The 26,234-nt window shown below is 37.8% G+C and overlaps 1 pseudogene; it reads left to right on the forward strand.

The window, feature by feature from the left end:
* The window catches only part of LOC105508080, a 65,013-nt pseudogene that overhangs the window by 27,141 nt on the left and 11,638 nt on the right, over positions 1–26,234 (forward strand).

The following is a 26,234-nucleotide window of genomic DNA, read 5'->3' on the forward strand; positions in this document are numbered from 1 at the left end:
TAATCTATACATCTATTCCACTGAAAAAGAGAACTCTCTAACTTATTATGTAAAAGGATAAACCACCTCCACAGCCCATTTGCATGCAGGTATGCTTAAAAGAAGATTTGTTTCCTCAGACTGAGAGCTGGCTTCTTTAACAGCATTAAACCAAGGGAAAAATGAAATTATATTATGATTTCTCATGGTGGATTATAGTACAACCATGACAAAAGCAGGCCAATAATTCCTTTTCTATTTCCTTAAATATAAACACATTTTAATATAAAGAGTTCCAGACATGTATAAGCAAGACTCTGCACACATATACCCTCAAAAATGCAAATCACACTGTTAATTCACCACCTGCTACTCATTCGGGTCAGAGTGCCCACAGCCAAAGCAGAGGATTTGCTGAGGTGGCCAATGGCTTTATCCAAGTGGCCAAACAACTTGTTTTCCTCCTAAATATTACTCCTCCCAAACACTGAAGAGAGAAATGTATAAAATGGGCAGCAAAATAAGCAAGAATTTCAGAGTCAGAAGACCGTGGCTGTTGTTTATAACAGGTTGTCAGCTTAACTTCTCTTCAATGTTTTTGCATTTGAAGCAGGATAACTAAATAATATGTGCTGATAGCCCTTCCCGTAGTCAAAGAAAGTTTTTAGGTATTTCTTAAGCTTCTCCTTCACCTGATTTTGATTCAGAGGCAACTTCTCTACTATAAAGGACAGGTATCTGGCTCATCCATTCTATAGATATATGTTTAAATGAACTAAATGTTTGTGATTCCCAAAAATTCATATGTTGTAATCCTAACCCCCAGTGTGAAGGTATCAGAGATGGGGCCTGTGGAGGTCACTTGGTCATGAGGGTGGAGCCCTCATAAATAGGATTAGTGCACTTACAAAAGGGATTCCAGAGAGCTAGCTTGTCATCTTTCCATCATGTGAGAATATAATGAGAAGACAGCCATCTCTGAACCAGGAAGTAGCCCTCAGCAGACACCAAATCTTACAGCACCTTGACCTTGAACTTCCCAACTCCAAGAACTGTGAGAAATAAAGGTCTGTTGTTTAAGCCACCCAGTCTATGATGACTTGTTACAGCAGCCTGAACTGATGAAGATGTTTATTGAACGCCTCCTCTGTGCCAGGTCCTAGTCTGGGTGCTCAGAGTATGGTGATGAGCAAGCCAAATGAGATCCCTGTTGCCATGGAAGATGAACTGCAAACACATGAATGACTTAGAAAACTTTAACACAGTAAATTCTATGAAGAAAATTCACCATCACAATGTGAAGACAATGACTGATGGAGCAACATTACATGGAGTAGTCAGCAAAAAATCTAAGCTGAGAACTGAATGAAACGAGTCAATCAAAGAGGAGAAGTTGTCTAGGCAAGACAACAGCAACAGCCTCAATGGTGTCTTCACTGCTTGCATATGTTGTGTATATGAACTTTCTTTTGCACCTCCTTCCCTGCATAACACATTTCTCAGACTTTTCTGAATGTGTACATTGGGATTCCACTTCTCCATGGACTCTTCATCTCTAACTCTTCCTTCATCCTTCCCAACAGGAGGAAATGCCTTTCCACAAAGACTATTTTGAACCCTTTTCTTATCCTATTATCAGTCCTTCTCTAGGTTGTTTTAATCTAACTTTGAAGAATATATTGGTTAAAATCAAGGATTTTATTATTACTTGAATTTTTTTTTAAAAGTAAACTTCAGTAACAACTACACATTCCTGTCCCACAGTCCTAAACTGGATAACTTGATTTTTTTGCTCTTTACCCACAGCATGTGTAAATGAGGGATTGCTTCACCTACCCTATGTGGCTACCATTTCTCCACCTCAAAGATACAAAACTGTGGGCTTCTAATCATAGAAAATCTTGTGACTCAGTCTCTTCTCACACTGCTATAAAGAACTGCCTGAGACTGGGTAATTTAGAAAGGAAAGAGGTTCAATTGACGTATAGTTTTGCATGGCTGGGGAGGCCTCAGGAAACTTACAATCATGGCAGAAGGCAAAGGGGAAGCAAGGCATCTTCTTCACAAGGCCGCAGGAAGGAGAATGAACTCAGGAGGAACTACCAAACACATAAAACCATCAGATCTCACGAGAATTCACTCACTATCATGAGAATGGCATGGGAGAAACTGCCCCCATGATTCAATTACCTTCACCTGGTCTCTCCCTTCATATGTGGGGATTATGGGTATTACGTATGGGGACTACAATTCAAGATGAGATTTTGGGTGGTGACACAGTCAAACTATATCATCTTGTTTACATTTTACAGATAATTAAAATTTTCATGCTTTTTGCAAATGTGTTCCATCTCTCAGTTTGATTTATTTCATTGGCCCCATATCTTAAAGGGGCTCTGTTCAACATTTGGTATTTGATAGATCCCATGGGTCTTTGTTGCTGACAATGATGCTGCCAGCTCCAAGGCTTTTTATAGACAGATGCGTATGTGTCCCTAATTGCTTTTCTTCTTAATGGGAATTCGATAAGAAAAGTTCTTAAATATTCTAAAACATTAATCATAAAATAAGTCCCTGTCCCAGAATTGTGCTCAAAACCTTAAGTCACTTTAAGATGTGTTGGCTGGGGTGTGAGTTTTGTCCATCCTTATATTTGTTGAATACAAAAATCAATAACACCACTATTCTGCACATTTATCTAATGTGATAATCAATATCAATACCTTTCCTGATATTTACTTAATATAATAATCAATAACAATACTGTTTGTTTATTTGATGCCATTGACCACGGTAGAAGACCAAATGTATGTGCCTTATCTACCCTATGTACCTTCACACTGGGCCATCCACTGCTAACACCTCTTCTTTGTCCTGCTTCCCACTTTCCAGACCTGAGCAGAACATCATCCTACTTCTCTTTGCTCTGGAAGGTGACGGTCAGTACATTGACATTTTGGAGGAGGCAGCCAGCATTGATGGAACCTCTGTCTACATTATTCTAGGTACTGTGAAGGAAACAAATATAATATAATTCACCTCTATATTTGTTAAAGTAACACTAGCTACTACCCTGAGAAGCCCTAAGACCCTGGAGGCTTAATACGTGGTAAGTTGGTAAGTTGGTTGCTTATCCTCTAACAGCATAATGTAGTTATTCCTTGTTGGTGGAATATTTTCCTATAATACTTCAGAGACCTAAGCCCCTTCCATCACAGATTTGCCCTCCCCTAAATCCCTCAATCCTCTACATTTAGCCAGTATATAGGAAAAGAACATAGAGGACCATGTGTAGGATATTTTATGTCAGACCTGAAAGTAGTGTTCATCACTTCTGCTTATATTGCTTCAGTTAGAACTCAGCCTCATGGTCACATCTACCTGCAAGGCAAAGCAATCTGAGGACATGGTCTAACTATAAGCCCAAAAAGAGGAATGGATTTGAACAGTTAGTCAGTCTCTGCCACTATCCCATCCTTGAGTTGCTTATAATTCAAAGAGGAAGACAAGATGAAGGATTATACATATAATATGTAAGGGATCACTAGAGGCAGAATTAGTGAAAAGTTTCCAAGGAGAGACTTTTAAAATGGGTAGAATAAGGAGATGAACATAAAGAGTCATCCCATGAAGTAAAACAATGCAGTATGAGCAAAATTAGAGGTAGAAATAGGCACACATCGGCAGGGGAATGTGAAGCGGTCATTTTGACAGGTGCACAGAGTCAATGCCAGGAAGCAGAGAGCAACATATCTGGCTAAGGAGAACAGGATGAAACCACCCCAACTAAGACCACTGACTCCTCCACCTCGAACCTGTGTTTGCCTTGCACTAGAATTCTGCTGGTCCACTCAAAGGTACTTTACCACCTTTTTATAAGTAATCTCTAAATCTCAGCTGACATTTCACATCTGACTGGAAAATGTAAGCATTACCCAGAGAATGTCCCTCATTAATTTTGAATTTTTCAAAGAACAAATGAAAAGTAATTGGCATATTAGAAGAAACTGGTATAACCTAAATAACCATTACACTTGTGAATCAAACCACAAGTCTTTGTGATACAACAAAGCTAATAAGTCACGGAGAACCACATGCTCCAGTCGAAGATATATATAGGAGTAGATAATTAAATGTCTTGACCAGTGACATGGAGTTACAGCAAAATCAAAGTAGAAATAAGATGCAATAGTTCTTTCCTTGGTTCAACCTCTAAATACATAAAGAATTAGGAGGACCACAGCTCCAATCTAATCCACCCAACAAATTCAGAAGTTCCTAAAGATTAATTCAAATGTGGTCGCAAGGAAAGCCCTTATAGGTGTGTATTTCTGAACCTACTTATAAGGACTCTTGTTGCCATGGGAACATATCTCTCTCCCACCTGTACTGATGTTCCAATGTGCTCAAATACTCACCTTATTGAAATGAGAACTACATCAACTCCAATATATTTTGTATACAAATTGGGACTGTCCTGTCCCCTTGTAGAAATTTTAGGATAAATCCCTTTTGGTGATTTTGAATAATTTTGAAAATCCAAAGAAAGCTATGGCTCCTGTCACTCCCTTAACCCCCTAGATAAATTCACATATGCATATAAAATGTATTTCAATTATATGTAAAGAAAGCATTCCTGAGAACCTCTTATAACTTAAAATCCCATTTTTCAGCACCAATTTCCCTTAGGAACACCATAGACTCCTATGAGGCAGCATAATACTCTACAAAGACTATTTGCTTCCTATAACAACTCAAATTTCCCAATTTTGCAACTAAGGAAAATAATGCATAGAGAATTTAAGCAACTTCTTATCATCACCCACCTCAAACTGACAGAGTAGACCTGGAAGTCATGCTGTCTATGTCCAAAGACCTTGGACATACATATAACCAAAGTGAGATGCTGCCCCCACTCCCATCCCTCTTCTAGTAATATATCCTTTCTACCAAAAAAAAAAAAAAAAAAAAAAGGAAAAGGAAAAGGAAAAGAACCTATTCTATCTTACTTCCAAAAACTTAAGAGTGGGATCAAATACTGTGCCTCCTCTCTCCCAAACTCAATCTAGGCTACTTATTTTTATTCTTGTGCTATTTAATTATTAAACCAACAACCTGGATATCCCATTGTTTCTTCATTTTTAACTTCCTTGAGTTTCAGGTCTTACATTCAAGACAAAGCCCTCCTGGACCTAGTATTGTTTTACACTGTCCAAACATTGTCACAGGAACAGCAGCATTCTTCTCTTAATTCGTTGCAACTCTGGAGTCCCTAAGTTCGCTGTCAGACATCTCACTGATTGGAGAAAGAAAGACTATAATCAAAGCTCTTTCTGTCCAAGTTAATAAAGATCTTCTTTCGTTTTTAATTTAAATTTCCTCTTCTTGGTATTATATGATGCAAAAGCTCAGGGTCATATCAAATTAAATTGAGAAACTTAAATGTTTTGATTGATTTTAGTTTATTTTCTGAAATCTTAAGCAATCCAATATCCCACACTTGATTAGGTCAACTGTCATGTAATTCAAAATAAACCTAAACATTATTTAACACATTTTAAATTTAATCCAGATACATAGGTGTTAAAAGATATGTTTATCAAGAGTTCCCTTCCCCCACCTCTTCAGAGAGGCACTGTGGCTGATCAGTACCTTTATATATTATTCCAGACTGCATATTTAGCTCCAACCACAAGAGGAAGCTTGAGATGATTTTCACCCACCATTATTTCTGTCAGCACTTCTCAATATACTCCAAATAAACACATACTCTAAGTAAAAACACTGTTATTACAGTTAACCACAATTTAAAAACCATATCGGCCGGGCGCGGTGGCTCAAGCCTGTAATCCCAGCACTTTGGGAGGCCGAGACGGGCGGATCACGAGGTCAGGAGATCGAGACCATCCTGGCTAACGGTGAAACCCCGTCTCTACTAAAAAATACAAAAAACTAGCCGGACACGGTGGCGGGTGCCTGTAGTCCCAGCTACTCAGGAGGCTGAGGCAGGAGAATGGCGTAAACCCGGGAGGCGGAGCTTGCAGTGAGCTGAGATCCGGCCACTGCACTCCAGCCTGGGCGACAGAGCGAGACTCCGTCTCAAAAAAAATAAAAATTAAAAAAATTAAAAAAAAATAAAAACCATATCATATTTCCATCAGCCTATCTCCAAGCTATTCCAAATAAACATGCAAATATAGTAAAAGTACTATGTTTGCTATACAAATTGCAGATACAACTTTAAGACAGATTCTTTAACAGGCTCTACCCTCCTTGTAGATGGAAATTTTAAAGTTCTCATTAGTGCCAAACACTCTCAATAGCAACTCTACGGCTTACTTTCACATTTTTCTTAACTAAAAGTATTGAATGTGTGACCTGAATTAACATTACTTAAGTGGCATGAGAATGTTTGTAGCCAAGAAACTAACATTACAACAGATTCAGAGCCATGGAAAAACACAGAGCCCTAGCAAGGACTTAGGCAACAGTCCCTAATAGAGGTGCCTCTTCAACTCAAGGCACAAACAAGGCTTCCCAAGGAGACAAAGCCAACTGATGATGAGCTCATAATCCAAAATTGTAAAACACACAGGGAAACCCAAAGCCCTGAGAAAGGAAGCATGATAATGGGGGAATTTATAGCTGGGAAAAATTAAGATAATTGAACAATCTAAAATGAAATCTTGAAAATAAGTACATTAATAATATCCCACAAGATAAATAAAGAAAAAGTATTAATAAGACAAGACCAAGGTGCTTTGGAAAAAGAACAGGCAGACTTGAGAAAGAAAAATCTAAACAAAACAAAATTTTTAGGAATGAAGACAGCTATGTCTCCGCAAAATCCAATACTGAAATCACAACCTCCAAGGTGATAGTATTAGTGGGTAGAGCATTTGGGAAGTGATTAGGTCATGAGGGCTCTGCCCCCATGAATGGGATTAGTTCCTTATAAAATAGATCTGAGAAAGCTCCTTTGCCCCTTCGGCCATGTGGGGACACAGCAAAAAGGTAGCAGTCTTTGAACTAGGCATTGAGTCCTCACCAGTCACTAAATCTGCCTCCTTCTTGATCTTAGACATCTCAGTCTCCAGAATTGTAAGAAATAAATTTCTGTTGTTTATAAACCACCCAGTTTATGATATTGTCTTACAGCAGCTCAATCAGATTAAGACAAAAACCGTAGTCATTCAAATAATCTATTGATGACTTAAACTATACACTAGATATAACAGAAAAGGAAATTAGTGATCTGGAAGGTAAAGAAATAAGGCAATCACCAAAAATTTGGGGAAGAAAATAGTTAAGAAACAGAAAGGATAGAATAAGAAGCTTTAGCATACATATAATAGGGTTTCGTAAAGAGAGATAATGTCTTTAGAAGGAGACAATATTCAAAGAGATGACAATGAAATGTTTCCTGAAATGAATAAAGGCATAAATCATTAGATTTTAAAGGGCATAGTGTGTTCTTAGCAGAACTTTTTTAAAAAATATGCATCACAGTGAAACTGTAGAGAAACAAAAGTAAAGACAATTTTTAAAACTACCTGGGAGAAATGACTGTTTACCTACAAATAAACTACAATCAGACCAACAGCAGACTTGTTATCAGCAGAAACACTTGTCAGAAGACAAAGCAAAATTATTTAAAAGTGCTCAGTAAAATAACTGTCAACCTAGAATTCTCTACCCTGTGAAACTAATATTCAAAAGGCGAGAGTAAAAAAAAAAAAAAAGACATTTTTAGGCATATAAAGAATAAGGAAATTTGTGATTTATAGACAAGTCCCCTGCCCTACCACACTATGAAAGAATCACAAAAAAAACTGAATTTGAGCAAAAAGCAAAAAAGCAACAATGGAGTGGGATACAAGAAGCAACTGTGGGAAAAAAATCTATTTTTATTTGCAAATCTGAATAAATAGAGGCTCCATAAAATAATAACCACAGTGACTAATTTTGAAAGGTAATCTAATAACACAGTAGAGCTAAAACATGAGAACAATATATAGAAGATGGTATTTTCTTCAGAGAAAAATTACAGCATTCTAAGTTTCTTGCCTTTTTTCAGGAAAACTATCAGGGGGAAATAAGCCAAGTTGGGTTATAGATAGGGAAATGTACTTAAGATTTATTTTTTTCTAAAGCTTCTGACAATAAAATCATACTCTTCTCAAACAAGATTAATATCAATTGCTTGAAGGGCATTTTTCAAATAATATTCTTCCCATTGGAACAGATTAGCATTTTTCAAGAAATTGAAAGAGAATTGCTTATGTCCAGAAATGAAGAAAGTTAACCTGTTTCCTCCTTGCCTGTTTGTGAGCCAGTTCCAACAGAATTAATTGTGCTATTCAGTTTCCAAGATTAATATTTATCAGTGACCCAAACTCTAAAATTCTTTATCAAAATAAAATAATCTCAGTATTTTCATGTACTTTACAAATTCAAAACATGTATATATATATATATTTCTCCTAAGCATTGCAAGTCCTAAAAGCCCTCAAGAATGGCATCTCTCATATTCATCTAAAAACTTTCTCAAGTGCTCCTTTCACTTTTCATGGGGGAAAATCTACAGAAATAATAATTATTGACTGTTATTTATGAATTAAATAATTAGTCAGAATCAGCACTGTCCTAACACCAAGGAAGTCTACTCTCACCTGAGAAAAATAGGTGCATCTGTAAAATGATGTTCTAGGAGCTTATTGCACTAACTACCACTGCCTCAAAGAATCATTTGTATATAAACACAAGTTACTAAAAATTTAATTTTGCTTTTTCTTTTGGTGCTTTTGAGAGACTAAATTGCAACTCACAAAGACAGTTATTAAGGTCTGAATTAAAAAGATTCAGATTAAAAATACCATGTTCACATTCAAGAATCATTGTAATCAGTCCATTAAACAGCAGCATTGCCTATATTTTTATTTGCTTCATTACTTAAAACGAGATAGCAGTTATTAGCTATGTTACAGTGGTTAAAGATTTTATTGTTTGTTGATGTTGAAAGTTAGCTTTGTATCAATTTGTTGAAAATTTATTCTATTCATTTAATATTGATTAACTGATAGATGATAGTTTGAATTGTTTGCTTTTATATCAAGATTTTAAAAAGGAAAGTTAGAAATATTCCAATGAGGAGGGTGATTGTATTCGTCAAGATAGAATGGGTTATGAGCAAGAACAAATAATCTGAACCTCTCAACAACAAGGGTTTTTCTCTTCCTTGTAGAAGTACCAATCGTTGCTTGGCTGTGGATCTGCTGTCCATCAGCTTCACTCTAAGATCTAGAATGATGAAACAACCTTTAACTCGAACAAAACAGGTTTCCATAGCAGGGAGGGAAAAAAGCATATGGCAAACCATGAGATGGCTCTATAAGCTTATGTTGGAAGTGCCACATATCACCTCTGTTCTTATTTTATTGGCCAAAGCAAGTCACATGGGCCAAGCCTAAGCTCAACAGGAAAGAAATGTATCATCCTCCCACAGGGAAGGAATCACAAGGAGAAGCATCAAAATATATGGTGCACAGAACACACCACAGTGAGCATGCCAACATTTTTCACAAAAATTATGAAGGAATCACTGCAATACACCACTTGTTTTCCAGGGCAAAATTTGTCCTGTTTCTTTGTTGAAGAGAAAAAGTGATTATCATTTAAGAAAAACAATTGTTCAGATAAGTCAAACTTATTGAGTTGAGACATTAGACAATGTAACAAAGAATGAAAAATGTTATCCTCTGCTAAAAAGTAAAATTTTTGGTTCAAGATTACAAAGACTCAATTGTCCCCTGACTTCCTACTCAATATGGAATGAGAGGAAATAGAATGTCCATTGTAGCAGAAGACTTTAAAGATATGATCATTTATGAAAAAGAAATTTTCCAGAGAAATCTTCTAAGGGCATTTCAGCAAAAAAAGCATACATTTTCATTTCATTTTGCATAAGCAATGGAGAATTGGCTTAAGAGGCAGAGATTAAGAAAGTGAAGTTAAAACTAATTTTGACAATTGAGCACTGCCAAAATCAATTGCCGTCCCAGGCATCCTTATGATTTGTACTTCAAAATCTTGGAAGTGTTTAGAAAACTAAGAGTATTCATCTTAAGTCTCAAAAATATTGTCGTGTTGTGGGCAATGGTAAGAAACCCCCTAATTCTAGAACAAATTATCAATATTTAAGCCTGATCTCTTTTGTTTTTATTTGAGGAAATAAATTTTATCACAGCAGTTACTTGGGACAATTAGAGCAGGGTCACAAATTAGAAGCTATATCTTTGGTTTGTTTAAATGCCAATAGTCCCTTGCCTTACGTAGCTTTAGGAAGTTGATGACTATTGAGACCCTGTCTATTTTATGAGTATATAACAAATTCAAAATTAAATCAATGTGAGATTCCTAATGTTCAGATTCAGAAAACTATATAGAAACTTTTAGCACAGTAATCACAATAAACATCAGGAACAAAAATAAGTTCAAAAGTGTAACTCACCCTCAAGTTACACATTTCAACATTTAACATTCAAGTCAGCATTAAATGAACTTCAGTGTTCATTCCTTCAATAAACATTGGTTGGATCCCATTAATAAGCAATTCTGTTTTATTTTTCTAAGAAATTTAACTTCAGCCACATCAGCTTTTCTCAGAGCACATTTTGTAAACTGGTAGTCCCACAGGATTTAATTGATAGTTATATGACAAATAGATAATCAAATAAGTTTGGGAAACACCAAATTAAACAAAGTAAGTTCATTTATTGAAAAATTCTCAAAGCTATTAAAAAACCAATGTGAATTAAGAATCTCCAGGACAGAGCTGCAGCATGCAGTACTTCCAAAACTTATTTGACCACTGAATCTTTTTCTTTTTTTTTTTTTTGAGAACACCGAACACCAACATGTTCCATGGAATACACTTTGAAAAGTGCTGAATTAGACTTTTCTAGATAATGCTTACATTAGGTGATTCTTGGAAATATTATCTAGAGTTGACACTGTCAATTTGTTCAAAATTATTAAGTCGCTTCATTTAAACAGAAAATGACTAGTTAGACAGTAAAGACCATCACATAGCTGATTCAACCCTCATCGCCTTGAGACCAGATTTAAAGAACTACTTGACAATGTGCTCAAATGCTCCATTATCAGGAATTTATAAACAGAGGGGAAAGCAAGAAGAAAAAATTAATTGATGAATGTTTTTGTTACCCATATTGTATCATATAGACACAGGCAATGCTAACCCAATCTCAGGGGTCCCCACAATGATACTGTAACAATATCTATAAATGACAAGAAGTCGCAGTTTCCCCAGAAAACCAGTTCAGCTAGAGCAGGAGCTGCTCACATTTTGTGAGAAGGAGCTAATCTTTATCTTCCTCCAAGGCTCTAAGGAGTCAACAGGATTAAGACTCTGACAGGGAAGAACATAAAATGAGTTCAGCAGCAGCAGCCCTCTCCACTCAGCAGGAGAGAAGGAAGAGATGTCAGCCGATTTATCTTCCTTACCAGCAGGGGGCACAATATAAAAGAAAAGGTGATGGCACCGTGTCCTAGTTAATGACGGTGTGACATTATCAAGTCCTGTTGGCCACCAAACCAGAACATCTTCTCAATGAAGCCTACCCTGACCACCCCATTAATACAGCAACTTACCGCTTCCCCACCCAGGGAACTCCCACCTACCTACCTTGTCTTACATTTTTCTACAACTCGGGTTACATCCTAACACATTGTATAATTTGCATATTTATCATGCCTAATGTTTATTGTCAGTTTCCCCCACTAATTTAAGCTATACAATGGCTGCATAAATATTCATTTAATTAATGAAGAAAAATAAATGCTCAAAACTTTGGTCCCGGGAAAGTTTCTCTCATAGGCTTTCTGAAGATGTCCATCCCGACAGTGCCTGCCTCTGCCTGCACATTTCCCTTAGAGAGAAAAGAAGAACGGGAGGCCGCTGAGATTTCTGCTCCTCCACCACCACCACCTTCCACAGGCCCTGACCCACTTCCATGTGCTGAAGTCATTGTCTGCTATTACCTTTACCTTTTTTGAGAACACCGAACACCAACATGTTCCATGGAATACACTTTGATAAATAACACGTTTTGTTATTTATCCCCTTAATCAAAAAACATTAAAAGGACAAGAAGGACAGAAGTCCCTCTTCTGACAGTGTTCTCTAATCACCTGTGAAGCAGAACGCAGTTGCAGCCTAACTGTGTTCAGTCCTCACTGGACGCCCCACATTTACACCTCCCTTCAGTCTATTCTCCACACATCAGCTGGAGTGGTCCTCTGAAACCTAAGTCAGATCACATCACTTCTCAGCTCAAATGGCCCCTATTTCTCTCAAAGCAAAAACTAAAGTCCTCACAGTTGTCTACAAGACCCTATACAATTTGGCCTTCTGTTTCCTCTCAAATCCCTTTTTCAGTTACTATCCACCCCCACCCCCTCACTCCACTCCAATCTCCTCACTGTCTCTCAAACATGCTAGTGTGCTCTCAACGCAGGGCCTTTGCACCAGCTGTTTCTTTGGCCTCAAATGTTCTCCTCTCAGCAAATATCCACATGGCTCACACCATCACATCCTTCAAAGTTTTGTTCAGGGGCCACCTCATCAGAGAGGCCTTCCCTAACCTCCCTACTGAATACACAACCTTGTCCCTGGCTGTCCCCACCATGTGCTCACTGTATCTTACCCTGCTCCATCGTCTTTTTACTTATCACACATAATTTACTTACAGCACATAACTTAGTATGTTTATTGCCTATCTTCCCCATTAAATTATTATTATTATTACTACTATCATTATTTTTTAGAGATGGGATCTTACTCTGTCAACCAGGCTGGAGTACAGTGGTGCAATCACAGCTCACTGCAGCCTTGATCTCCTGGGCTTAAGCCATCCTCCTGCCTTTGGTTCCCAAGTAGCTAAGACTACAGTCACAAGCCTAACATTTAAAAAGAGAGAGAGAGAAAGAAACTTCATCTTCAGGAGAGCAGGGAATGTTTGTAATTTTTGTTCACTTTTTCATCCCTAAGGCCTGAAATATTATCTAGCACATAGTGAAAGCTCAACAAATACTTGTTGAATGAATAAAGAGTGGTTAAAACAATGGATTTTGGTTACACAGTTCTGGATTTTGATCCCAGCTCTACCATAATCTTTGGTAAATTTTGAAAGTTCTTGCAACCCAATTTCCTCATCTGTGAGACAAGGATAACAATACCGAACTCATAGAGTGCAATGCCTTATATATCAAATAAATGGAGGTCACTATTATGCAACGTGGACCCACTGGAAGCAGAATATGAGAGCAAATACATGTTGGGATGGATTTTTGTTATGTTGGGAGATAGAAAATGGAGAGAGAATGTACTGAAGTTCCCATGCAGCTCTAAGTATGTACCTGTAAAATCAACATGGATTAAGGATAAAAATGGACACAGTGTAACCAAAGTGATCTTCTACATAGTTGATCTGATGAATAATGCAGGCAACGGTAACTAAAGCAGCTGACCAATATGATGGTTTAAAGATAAAATAGTTGCTTTATGGACTTCATAAAATATGGTCAGTACACACTATAAGGTATTTTTCTTTTAAACACTTCAGAATCAATACCTCTATAATATCTCAAGGTTATTCAGGTTGTCTCCATTTCATGCATTCTAGAATGTCATTATTGACTTTGCACTTGACATTCTTCCCTGTGTCTGTTAGACTGGCCTTGGCAGCAAAGAAAGGCCATATGGTGCCCATCCATATGGATAGGCTGGCTGGATTTTAGAATCTTATTCCCTACTGATGTTCCTGTTGTGTGAACAGAATAACTTCTATTTAAGAGTAAAACATGTGGGATTGCAGCCCTGCATATTGTATCAGTTAGAAAATGTGCTCAATTGTGAGGAGCAGAGACCTGAAAACAGGGCTTAAACTCACTAGGTGTGGTACAGGGGCTCCGCAACCTCATCGTAGACTTTCCATCTCTCTTCTCTGCCATCTTTGAGTTGTGACTTCTTTCCTTAAGGCTGCCTCATACACACAAAGTGGCTACTAGAACTCCAAACAGTATTTTCTCATTCCTGGTAGGTAGAAGGGAAAACACAAGGAACAAAAAGAGCATGCCAGCTGAGTCATTGCCTATTTGTAAGGAGCGTTACCAGAAGACACATCCAATAACTTCTGTTTACATGTCACTGACTAGGATTTAGTCTGATGTACCTCTCATCTTCTAGGAATCCTCAGAAATCTAGTATATTTCAGGTAAGCAAACTACTTCTCCAATAAAATCAACATTATATACAAGAAAAAAGGTGATAGGCAATATTGAGTAGGTATCTAGCGGTCTCTTCTCCAGATAAATACTTCATTTCTGCAATAGAGGAATCAAAAAATTATGAGCTATGGTCATAGCTCGCTAATGACTTTCTAGTTACCTTTGCATGAACCTAGAAATTAAAATCTTTCTATTAATTCTCCAAGTGGTGACTTAAGGAAATTATTTTCTATTAAAGATATCTTCTTTTTTAGGAAAAGAAGATTTGGTGTCTACACTGCTAGTACCCCAGTTCGGCTTTCGCTGAATATGACTCTATCTGGCTAATTGCATAGGTAATCTCAATTGTTCCTCACTAGGCTGGGTGTGGTGGCTCATGCCCGTAATCCTAGCACATTGGGAGGCCGAGGTGGGTGAATCACTTGAGGTCAGGAGTTTGAGACCAGCCTGGCCAACATGGTGAAATCTGTCTCTACTAAAACTACAAAAATTAGTTGGGCGTGGTGGCACACGCCTGTAATCCCAGCTACTCGGGAGGCTGAGGCATGAGAATCACTTGAACCCAGGAGGCAGAGGTTGCAGTGAACAGAGATTGTGCCACTGCACTCCAGCCTGGGTGACAGACCAAGACTCAGTCTAAAAAAATAAAAAACTTAAAAAAAAAATCCTCACTGAGCTCTGCAGAAAGAAATAGCTTTCAGAACTTCATCATTAGCATCATCATTGCTGCTGCAGTGCTCCACAATCAAAAGCCCTTTCTGTGACCAAGAAGTTTGCCTGCCTCTTACCCCTACACAATACATGCTGCAGAATTCATATTAGAGGAGTCATATTTGTTTTTGCATGTAGGAAACTCTAAGAATACTTTAAGAACTCACTGGTTCTTTCAGGTCACCAGGGAACGATTTTGGTAATTTCACCCTAGCTAATAACTTCTCTGAGTACCATTTCAAGGACTAATTTACTAAATGGTTCCTCTGTTGCTTGAAAGAGTTACAAAGTTTCACAAAGTGTCTGACTTACTCCCTTGCAGTAGCCCATGTACTAAGAAGATCTGGCTTCAAAAACTCATTATAGAATTCCTGTGGTTGCTAGTTATTTTCTAATACTACTTGAGGAATGGGAAACTATGCAAGTCAACAACTTGTTCAAAAGACCAAGTGCATAGCCACTTGAGACAAAGCAATGAAAAACACATTCATGTACACACACCCCCACATTTTTCCTCTCTTCCAAGTTCAATGCTTTCCTTTTGTTCTCTAAGCAAAATAGACCCCACACCCACATGGAGAAAGATAAGCCTTCGATTTTTGGTCTGACTTTTTTTCCTCCTTCATGGAGATGGCTCTATGGGGCTTTCAACTTGTCAGATGTAATGTATTCTGGCCACACAGTCTTGAAAGGACGACAGCCACAGAATCTGTGGTGTCAGATGAAAATGGCGTAGAATTCAAGTGCAAAGCATCGCAGAGGTGATGAATATGAGGTTCTCCCTCCCTGAGAAGGAATGAACAAGATCCGGACCTGGAAGAGCAGTTGCAACAAATGACAGGGGCCTCTGTGGATAGAGTGTAGCCCAGAGCCTCAGCTGGCCAAGTGGACAATTCCCAAAGGCTGCAAGTCCTCACATCTCTCTGTCACTCCCACTGAGACATTTTGAAAAGAAGGCCAACTCGCCCTTCATCAGGATATGCTGATTCAGACAGACAGCTAAGCCGAGGTGGCTTTGGTGAACACACTCTATGGGATGAAATGAGTTCCCCTGTGGTCTGCTGCCCTGTTGCTGTTAAACTGAAACTAGAGAAGCTCAGAGTTGCTAAGAGATTGTCACATTGCTGTGGGAAGAATTTACACAATTGGCGCCCTCAGGCAAGTAGTGCTGAATCTGTCAGTATTCAAGACTGTATAATTTTTTCAGCTATTTCTTTATTCCAGTCTATGTGGAGCACAGCCTTTTCTCTGCACATTCAGAGTGAGCATTTATAGCACTGCCAGTTCTGAGGAAGAATGAAGATTGGCTACCAGAAGTGTGGGTTCACGGGCTGACCCCAGGGGCAAAACTGGGAAGAAGGCAAACTGTCAGCACTAGGACTGTGGACAGCTCCAAGAAGACAGAAGGGAAAAAAATCTGCAAGGTGAGCCAGGCCAATGGTAGAAGTAAGGAACTCTCCCTAAATATTAGGAGTCATGACACAGCTAGGGTCTGAAACTTGCTGAGAAGTTCAACTGCTGAGTTTGCACTAGGAATAAAGATCAGGATTAAATAGCAGGGTGACGCCAAGGTGTAACATCAATGTTGCTCAATTTGCCCTTCCCCTTCTCTAGTAATCGGAGAATCAATATCCATAGCCCCAACTGAGGAAGCAGGGTTGATCATGTGAGTTACATACCTTTGCCACAGATCATTGGATCAGAAGAACATCTGACTCAAATGCAACCAATTCATTAGCTAACTGGAGATGCATCTGATCCACTCTCTTGAGAATTTAATATAAAAGATATACCAATTGCAGCTAGTCAAGTAGTGCTGGACACTAGATCTTGAAAGCCACAGAGATTAAGCACCAGTCGACACCACAACAACTCAAAGTCACATGCCATCCAGGGTCATGAAGGAGCAGAAACTAAGAGCCTTCGAAAGAAGCTGGTATGGGAAAGAACAAAGAAGATGCAGAGAGTGGCAAAGATGAGACACCATGTGATCCAAGAGGGAAAGGAAAATGAGCAGATTAGCTGTCTGACAGCTTTCAGGTTCTCAAGAGATCTTGTGGTTATTCCTTCACTCGGGATCTCTGAGATCTCCTACGTCTTTATAATCTAACCAGGAAATCCTAATCCTGCAAGGCCACCACAGTCAGCATACATCTCATTGTTGTATTTGGCCAGTTGTTCCAGATTCTTTGGATTGCAAAGGTCAGGAGACTCAGTTCAGGGGAAACACTGGGAAGAAGACCAACTGTCAGCACTAGGACTATGGATGGCTCCAAGAATAGAGAGGGAAAACATCTATCCTAATAATGAGTGAGTTATCATAAAGATACTCATGAACTGGGTTCAAGGCCAGAGAAATGTCTGGGAACCAAGACAGGTTAAGAACAAGCTGCTCTTTATCTCCCTGTCTTGCTCAGAGCCTTCACAGTCTCTCTCTGATAATGTCTCTGCCCCTCGCTGTGCTGCCTCTCTATACCAATTGGTTTATTCTTTCCCCCCATTCTGTGTAGCTTTCCTCAACTTCAAAGATTCTGCTCTCTCATAGCTTTTACTTTTTCATTACTTCAGCCTGTTGTGACCCCTCATGGCCCTACCTTACCTCATAGCTTCTCGTTATAGATTCCTTCTGTTTCAGATCCCACTGCTAACTGTATTTTCAAGTTCAGCTTCAAAAAAAGGAATATGATCAGCCCTGCTCATCCTTTTGCACCAGGTCATGGGCTGCTGGCCAGTCTCTGATTTGACTATTCTTAGATCAATGCTCACCCCTTATACAACCAGCTCCAGCCAGTAGGGCAGGGTCACATAGCACAAAACATAGCAATTTAAGACTATCCATTCAGAAGAGGCTATGAGTGTGACAGACAATTTGACCAACACGTTTGATATTCCAACCTCTCCTTATCACAAGTATTGTTAAGATATTTTCCCCTGTTTTCAAAAAAAAAATGTAATAAGGCAATCTATCTTGTAATATTAGTAATTATGTTGTAATTTTTTATCTTCTTCTTTTACTTTTTGGAAGTTTCCAAATTTTCCATAAGTAATATGTTCCAATTTTACAAATATATTCAGAAATATTACATTAACTATTAAGAAAATAGATAAAGCATCATTTATACAACAAATGTATGGTGTGCATCAACCATGTATCATGCTAGATATCATAAACACAGCAGTTAACAATGAAGGGTCTCTTGTCATGGAACACAGGTGATCACATAATTTGTCAGCCAAACCAGGACACTTTTGAGAGTGAAAGCATTGCTATTAATAATCAGACCAAGACAAAACTAGGACTATGCTGAGTAAACCTGGGCAGCTAATGAATGTTCCCATTTAAGTATGCCAGCTAACATTTTAACATTTTGAGCAGAGGACTAGCAGATATAGAGCCTTAACTCTCTTCTCACAAATTAATTTCTAAAGTAATGAAATTCTGAGAATATGCCAGGCAAGCATTTGGGGACAGGAAGTCCTTTAAATCTCAAGATCCTCATTCTACACTTTGGAAAACCTCCATGGTCCTACCTCAACCAAGAAGGACAAGGTAAGGGAAGAGTTGGTAAGAGGGGGAGCACACATTGATTGATCATATACCATGAGCCAGCTGTGGGGTTGGGTGCTCTCCATAAGCCATCAAAATTAATCTCATGACAACTCTGTATTGTAGATATTGTTATATACCCATTCTGCTGATGAATAAACGAAGACTCAGAGAGTTTACTTAACCAAGATAGCACATCTAACATCAGGACTAAAATTGGATTCCAGCTCTAGCTAACCCCACTATATCAAGCCACCTTTCAAAAGTTAAATTTGAGGTCTTAAGACACTGAACCATTATAACCTCTAGTTTCCCCTAGCAAAAATGTGATTAGTCATGAGTTTGTCATAAGAAGTCAAGTTGTAGTGGTCATTTCTTTCATATTACCAGTTTCTCAGCTTACCCAAAGCAGAAATGTAGAAAATGAGCTTAACTGGATGCTACTTCTTGGAGCATTTCTCATGGTCCTTATGTAGGTGGTATCTGAATTTGCCATGTAACTTGAAAATGAGATTTTTGAAGGCCATTAAAAAAAAAATTCCAAAGAGTATGGTTAGCCCGGGGGAAAACACCCAAAATGCTAAAAAGCATTTGCAACTAATTTCCTATCAATTGAACCAAAAGACAGTAATTCTATTGATACCAGATTGGTTAATTAAAGAGATATGTCAAATCTGTTTTGACAAATACCAACAGAACTCAAATCTCTATTCACTTTAATGGGATTTGGCCTGCATCAACTCTTTCAAAGCATGAAAGTGGAGTAAAGTAGATTTTGCTGGGATGGTTTTACTATCTTTGTTTTGGTTTTTCCAATAATACTATAGGCTATTTGTCTATTTGTCAAAAAAAAAAAAAAAAGGTATTCTGATCAAACACAAGTGGGGAAAAAAAGTCTCTTGAAATAAAATCACCTGTGAGATGTTTTTCACCGCCCTGTTAGCAAAATTCATTTACAGACTAACAATCAAAGAATGTCAAAAACATAAAAACTGTATGGAAAATCGTATTGTCTCTGTGATTTGTTTTATCGCTGCTTCAGATCACAATCGTACATTTTGGACTAAATGTCTTTGGAGAAGCCACATTGAAGACATTGCAATTGGAAGACCCTTCTGAAATAGAAAATCTCTTTTTATCCTAAGGTCTCTCTTGAAACAAAAGAGCTTCCTAGCAACATATTTTGGAAATGCTGAAATTAAAGTTCAGGCTTATGTTCTTATGTCCTTAAAATATGAGAGATGAGAAGATAAAAGAATAGAGTGCTGAGGAATGAAAATTTCTTTAAGATGTGAATATTTGGGCGAGGTACATAAATAGAAAGGGTAATCTCATTTAAAGCAAAAGAAAAATGAAATCCCTTTGTCTCACATAAGTAAACGATGTATCTGTTCCAGAACTTACACTGCTCTTTACCTTTAGATCTCAAGTTGCATTTTAAACCAGTATTTTACAATACTCAGGGTCTTTATTCTCCCCTTCAGTTTATTCCTTTAGCGGGGAAGTACAATCTTCTTTAGTATGGAGTAACTGATAACAAAAAAGTGGCTAGCACAAGAATGCCCCCACTGAATTCACAGTTGGCTTTGCAGAGCTGAATTACATAGAAATAAAGGCAACTACTTACTGTCTCACTGAATTATGGATTTTAGAAAACTGTTTAATAAGGAGGAAAACACTTAAGACAGCTTCTATTGAATTTGGCACACACAGAAAACTAACGAAACCAGAACTGATAACAGATTTTGTAGGGAAAGTTAAATTCTAATTTTATGATAGTGTAGAAGCCAAGATATCTTCACAAGGACAGATCCCACAATAACCTTTATGTTAGCAAACTCGGAGGTCTGTGAAATTATATTTTTAAGTGGTCGATCTTTCTTTACCTATAATTTTAGATTAAAAACTTTTGATACATCTCTGTCCTTTATTAGGCTGCCAGATTTATAGAAAATAATAAACCCTTCAAATCTTTGCCAATTCCTCTCCTTCAATTGTTCAATTGTTCAGGAGACTGGATTATCATCAGAATCAGATTGTAAATCCCTCACCAGATGGTAAACTTCTTAAGACTTGTGTCTTAAAATGTATTCATCTTTACAGAGCACTTAGTAAAGTTACAGGCACAAAGCAGGCCTTAGAAAGTGTTTTTTAACTGATTTGAATTTACACGACAGATTCAAAAACTCACAAGAATGTTTGTGTTTGTCATTTTTTAGTTGTGCATTCATTTAGATTTGCTGATAGCTCACCAGATATCGGCTACTCTGATAAATGAATGGAGTGAACCAGACACAGTCTTCATGCTGTAGCAGCTCTCAGTCTAACGTAAGGGAGGCAATAAGTGAACCAGACATTACAATACTATGTGATGCACATCAAACATGTTGAAAGAACATGACAGAAGCATCTGCTTATTCAAAGGAGGAGCCAGAGCTTCTAGTAAAAGGTGATCTCTAAACTGAAACTGTAAGCACATCGTGGAACAAAGAGGGGTAAGGAGGTTCTAGGCAAAGGGAAAAGCATACTGCCAAGGTCAAGACATAAGAGGAAAACCATGTATTGGGAAACTGCAAACAGTTCAGTGAGTGGGGAGCCTACAGTGCTCTGTAGGCAGGGATGGGATTTTGGAGGGCTTAGAGTACCATGCTAACTCAGTCTTTGTAGGCAACTTTGGAATACTAATAATGATGGTACTTCTGTGTGCTTGTCCATTGCCAAATGTTTGGACTTATCCAAGTTCTCACGATGGAGCTACTACTTGGGGCAAAGAAAAAAGATAATATGCTTTTAAGTAAGGTAAAATAATTCAAAATAATGCTTTTAGTTTAATGGTTTTAGCATATAGACACAAGTGCAATATATACTTCTTTTCCTACTTCCACTCTTTCTTCTTTCCCCTCCCTTAATCTTTGCTAGATTCTGATCCCAAGCCTATGAAGTCATCCTATGAAAGTGAGTAGTGAGGGGAGGGATGTGGCAGTTGAGCAGGAATGGGTAGAAGAGGATATCAATTTTGAAGACAATTGTGCACAGGAGTCTTCCCTGATGAGCCCCCAAGTTATTAAAAATAATTAAACCTTTCTGTTCTATATGTTGAATCTACACAGAACTAACCTTCCAGTAAGTTTATGACAAATCGTGAAACATTTTAACAGTATTGCTTTTTTATCAAACTGAATATATTCAAAATAGGCCTTTGCTGTGAAGTAAATAAAATGAAATCACCTTTCTGGTGAGCAATTGAACAAAATATAGTAAAACTTTAAAACTTTGTATACCTTGTATCCCAAAATCTTACTTCTAGGAAGCTAACTTAAGAAATAAACAAAAGACATGCACAAAGATTTGACTAAATATTATCAAGTTTTGATGATCATCATGGTGATGACTAAACATCATCAAAAAATATTCCCATCACGACCAGCTTCAATCTACCAACATAAAGTCACTGAATGCTGAGTTAAGAAGAGATACACATATTGGCTGAGTTAAGAAGAGATACACATATTGGCTGAGTTAAGAAGAGATACACATAGCGAAAAGGAAACACACAGAGCTCTTGCTCCCTGATTTCTGTTTTAGAAACAACACACACACACACATACACACACACACACACACACACCACTTCATTCACAGCTCATTGGCCAGAATTACTGGCATGGCTTTGCCAAATTACAATGGGATCCAGAAGGAAGAAACTGAATATTGGTGAGCATGGCAATGTTCTCCACAAAGCCCAATCCTTGGGCTTCCTCTTTCATGCCTGACAAGTCCATCATAGAATTCTTTTAAACAAAAATTACCCTCTCCCTAAAATAAATTCTACAACTAGCTTCAAAATAATGATTCATTTTTACCTGTTATGTATATGATGATACACAGATATGAAGGAAAAAATTAAATTATTTCTGGGTGGATGGGTTTAGAAATTTTATTTTCTTTTTATTAGGTTGTATTTCCTAATTTAACCATAATAAATATGGATTGCTTTTATAATAACAACTTTTTTATGTTTAATTTGTATGTATATTTATATACACATATTATGTGTAAATGATAAACAAACCTATATAAATATGTTCTCCTTGCAGAGTTCCTGCAAATTCTTCTTATTTTAACTCTAAGAGGAACCAGAAGGCAGAATATAGAAACATTTGATTATCAGTTTTCTGGCCATTCCCAGAACCCGTGGCAATCTACCTTTATGGTTTCTCTCCCATTTTGTCTTAAAAACCTTGTTTGGCATTGAATGACACAGTTAGTTCAAATCTAGATAATATTATATATTTCCCTTTACTCCAGTCAAATACTACAGTCTCCTCTCAATCATTGTGCCTCAGGCAAACCTGACCAGTGTCCTCTAAACTCCTCCCATACCCACCAGTTAATGTCAAAAAATGGAAATATGAAAATTATTCAAGGAAAAATTTTTCTGACTTCTTCTATTAAATTGTCTGAAGGAAAAAAAATACTGTAATGAAAAAAAATTTTGACAGCCAATTCTTTGATTTTCATTTTCTATCTCATTTCCATGGTCTAAAATTTAATCCTCAGGGTACACAAGGGAGGTTTTCTCCATCTCTGAAAACCCAAGTGCTGAGAGGATTGCTCAACTGGAAAAATTTACCCTAAATGAGCAAAGTGTGGAAGTGTACTTATAAGATCTAAAGTTACGAATAAATAGGAGGTATTATTACTATATTTCAATACATCCAATGCTGTAGTTTGTACTCAGTATACATGAGTTTTCTAGAAAGAAGTGTTACTTGTGTGCACACACACACATCTATTTATTTTAATATCATCCTTCCACATAGTGCCTTTGCTATTTATTGTCTGCAGTATTAGAATAATTGGAAGAATAAAGATTTGCATCTTTATCTTTAACCTGGAATAAGTTAATTGTAATCTCTCTTAATTGTTTACTTGTAACTTAAGTTTATTATCAAAGTGGATGCTAAAATAAATACATAAATTCTTTTTTTATTGAAGGTAAAAATAAAGCATGGCAAAAAAAAATTTATAAACACTTTAGAAGATGTTTGACACAATTTTATTACCTCTGCAACGTTCCCCTGCATGTCAGGTACCCATATCCCAGCACTGGGTGTTTTGTCAGATAATGGAGAAATATTCATTGAATTGAAAAGAGCTGGAGTACGACATTAGATTACAACTTTTACATCCAAGAGAAGTACATAAGAGCAATGCCTTTTCTTCTTTTTATCTGCTTCCCCTTTCCCTTCAGGCAAAAATATAAATGAAAAATACCTTCTACCTTCAATCAAATACCAAAGATAAAATGCCCGATTGCTTGCTTGACTGCTTACAATGGAGGTCTAACAAACGTTAATCTATTTCTGCAGCCAACAGAGAGGGGCAGCTGCAAAGAGGAGAAGAGGATTAGAAGAGCTTTTCCTCAGTGGCATTTTTGAGACTTCAAAACGCTCTTAGAAGCTACTTAACAACAAAATTAGTTGATCCCATTGTTGCAGCTCAGAATTCTGTTTCAGTATATCGCAGCTAAGTAAGGAAGCTAAGGTGCTGGAGTGGTATTAATGCATCGCCCATGGATATGTCCAAAAGCTCTTAATTATAGCACCTTAAAGAAGTCTTACAAAAATCCTCCAGCCTTCCACAAGACCTGGGTCTCCTGGGGCCAGGCCCACCAAAGAGAAAATAAAATCCCAGATCTCTGAGGGTCTCACCAAGTTGTATTTCCGGAACTTCATCTCACTCCACTTCCACCCACCCACCCCTATTCTAATTTCAAGCCCCCTTTATGGTGAGAGTGTGTGTAGAGATCCTCTTCCCATCCTCATGGAGTGTGGATGGCTGCCTGTTGTGCTGCTACAGTTTCTGATCTCATTCCTTTGATGCAACCACAAGTGCCCAGCTTTGAACATTAACACCTGTGACCCACCACTGCCTCCACTGAGGTGTCAGATGCTGCCCAGCAGCTGAAGAGGAGGGGGGAAAAGAGGTGGCATGTGAGAGGAAGCAAACTTTCTCCCTCCCTTCCTGCTATGGTTAATGTTATGTGTCAAGTTGTCTAGGTCATGGCACTTAGTTGTTTGTCCCCTCCAAATCACATGTTGAAATGTAACGCCCTGGTGGGAGGCATTTGGATCACGGGGGCGGATCCCTCATGAATGGTTCAGAACCATCCCCTTGGTGAGTTCTCACTCTGGTAGTTCACAAGAGATCTGGTTGTTTAAAAGAGTGTGTCACCTCACCCAACCTTTGCTCCCTCTCTTGCCTTGTGATACACTGGCTCCTTTTCACCTTCCACCATGATTGGAAGCTTCCTGAGGCCCCTATCAGAAGCAGATGCCAGCACCATTCTTCCTGTACAGCCTGCAGAACGATAAGCCAAAATAAACCTTCTTTTCTTAGAAATTACCCAGCCTCAGGTATTTCTTTACAGTAACACAAGAATGGACTAACACAGTATTATTCAAAGGTGATTAACATTTAAATCAGTCCTTTTTGAGTAAAGCAGGTTACCCATCACAATGTGGGTAGTCTTTATCCAATCCATTCAAGGCATTAAGAAAAAAGACTGAGGTTCCCCCAAAGAGGAAGGAATTCTGCATCCACATGGCCTTAAGATTGCAATTAGGCAACATAGACTCTTGCTGGAATGTCCAGCCTGCCGGCTTGCCCTACAAATTTCACCGTGAACAGTCCCACAGTTGGATAAGCCAATTTCTTAATATAAATCTCTCTCTCCTCTATTTCTCTCTCTCTCTCAGTCTCACTCAAAGATAGATAGATAGATAGATAGATAGATAGATAGATAGATAGATAGATAGATAGATAGATAGATAGATAGATAGTCATGTGTCATTTAATGACAGGAATACGTTATGAGAAGTGTTTTTGCTAGGCAATTTCGTCATTGTGTGAACATCATACAGTATTATATTTACACAAACCTATATTGGTCCAGCCTACTACATTCTGAGGCTACATGTATAACCTATTACTCCTAGGCTACAAACCTGTACAGCATGTGACTGTACTGAATACTGTAGCCATTGTAACACAGTGATTGGTATTTGTATATCTAACCATAGAAAAAGATACAGTAAAAAGATGGTATAAAGATTGTTTTAAATGGTATACCTGTATAGGGCACTTACCATGAATGGAGCTTGCAGGCCTGGAAGTTGCTCTGGTTGAGTCAGTGAGTAGTGAGTGAATGTGAAGGCCTAGGACACAACTGTATACTACTGTACTGTAGAATTTATAAACATTGTACACTTAGGCAACACTAAATTTATGTTTTTAATTTTTCTTTCTTCAATAGTAAATTAACATTAGCTTACTGTAACTTTTTTACTTTATAAACTTTTTTAACTTTTTGATCTTTCATAATAACACTTGAAACACAAACACATTGTACAGCTATACAACATTTTTTGTATCCTTATTCTATATGCTTTCTTATTTTCAACTTTTTTCCTTACTTTTTAATTTTTAAAAATAAACTAAGACACAAACACATACATTTGCCTAGGCCTACACAAGGTCAGGGTCATCAATAGCCTTCTCTTCCACCTCCAAATCTCATTCCACTGGAAGGTCTTCAGGGGCAGTAACACTCATGGAGCTGTCATCATCTATGATAAAAATGCCTTCTCCTGAAATACCTCCTGAAGGGCTTGCCTGAGGCTGT

The sequence above is a fragment of the Colobus angolensis genome, unplaced genomic scaffold (assembly GCF_000951035.1).
Source record: "Colobus angolensis palliatus isolate OR3802 unplaced genomic scaffold, Cang.pa_1.0 Scaffold10, whole genome shotgun sequence".
Lineage (NCBI taxonomy): Eukaryota > Metazoa > Chordata > Mammalia > Primates > Cercopithecidae > Colobus > Colobus angolensis.